This window comes from Arvicanthis niloticus, chromosome 14, assembly GCF_011762505.2.
Source record: "Arvicanthis niloticus isolate mArvNil1 chromosome 14, mArvNil1.pat.X, whole genome shotgun sequence".
Taxonomy (NCBI): Eukaryota; Metazoa; Chordata; class Mammalia; order Rodentia; family Muridae; genus Arvicanthis; species Arvicanthis niloticus.
In genome coordinates, this window is record NC_047671.1 from 30,474,840 (window position 1) to 30,476,453 (window position 1,614).

General features: G+C 46.5%; 1 pseudogene; it reads left to right on the forward strand.

Moving 5' to 3' along the window:
* The first annotated feature begins 566 nt into the window (after window positions 1-566).
* On the forward strand, window positions 567-1,118 carry LOC117719529 (tumor necrosis factor alpha-induced protein 8-like protein 2; annotated as a pseudogene).
* The last annotated feature ends 496 nt before the right edge of the window (window positions 1,119-1,614 follow it).

Genomic DNA, 1,614 nt, shown 5'->3' on the forward strand with positions numbered 1-1,614 from the left:
TGCATGAAATTAAACTCATAACTATAATTCTTTATCAAAATCAATTTCAAGTGGATCAAAAATCTCAATGTGAAACCTAAAATGTTGAAAGTACTAGGCAAGCAAGCACATAGCAGTCTCCTGCTATACATACAGTCTTAAAAAAGGATTTTCTGAGTAGGATTCCATTAGCTCAGGAACTAAGGACAAAACTGACAAATCTGATGTTATAAAATAAAAGCATCTGAACAAACAAACAAAACAACACAAAAACAACAAAAAAAAAAAAAAAAAAAAAAAAACCCACAGGTAAAGAGGAAGCCCACTGGTTGAGAAAGTCTACCTATCAGCTATGCATCTGAGGGAAGATTACTATATAAGGAAGGTAAAGAACAAAGAATCAAGAAAAGAGACTATTGGCAGGGTGGGGGGTGGGAATATGAATTCTAGCAGAGTTCTCAAAAGCTGAAATAAAATACAGGAGAAGGAGGGATAAGAAACACATAGAGGCTAGCTCTCAGAAACATCCAAGGCAAGACTGGCACCCAGCACAGAGCAGTGACTGACCACACACCGACCCAAGCACCATGGAGTCCTTCAGCTCAAAGAGTCTGGCACTACAAGTGGAGAAGAAGCTGTTGAGTAAAATGGCTGGTCGGTCCGTGGTGCGTCTCTTTACTGACAAGACCAGCAGCCAGCGAGGTGCTAGACGAGCTTTACCATGTCTCTAAAGAATACATGCACAGCCGACCCAAGGCACAATGGGTGATCAAAGACCTCATCAAGGTAGCTGTCAAGGTGGCCATGCTGCACCGCAGTGGTTGCTTTGGCCATGGAGCTGGCTCTGGCGACACGATTCCTCCAGAAGCTACAGCAGGGCGCGATGACCGCACTGAGCTTTGGTGAGGTGGACTTCACCTTTGAGGCTGCCGTGCTAGCAGGTCTGCTCATCGAGTGCTGGGACATTCTGCTGGAGCTGACGGAGCACCACCTCACACCCTAGTCACATGACCGCATCAGACACTGTTTGATCACTACTCTGACCCTGACCTGTCCTCTATGGTCCTGACTTCATTTAGCACCTCTGAGGCAAGATCTGTGATGGACTACGGAAGCTGCTAGATGAGGGGAGGCTCTGAGGCTCCGGAGCTCAGCACACTGGACTTTGGCAAAATGACTGACCGGGAAATGACACATCGGACTTTCTAACCGTACACAAATGCTTCTCAATCCCCTGGCTTCATTCTCTCCCAAGAGTGCTATTGACACCAGGGCCACCCTCACCCACAAACTGCTGGTGGACTAATAAAGTAAGACTGAGCTGAGTGAGGCGGCTCTCCCATCCAGTTCCAGTAAAGGAAACAGCTGATTGAAGAAGTGAAACTCAGATCTGCTTCTCTCAGGAAGGCTGTCCAGGACAGAGGATCCTCCTCCTCCACAAACCCAAGGAAGGGGACACTAAAGGCCAGATGCAGGAAGGTGGCTATAAGAGACCTCCTGGATCTCCTAGAGTTGGAGGCAGTACTTGGACCCATACAGACATACAGAGCTTCTAGAAGGAGCTGGGAAAAGGGAGGCACAAGGGAAATAAAACCACTAAAACATGAAGAAAAAACAAAACAAAACAAAAACAAA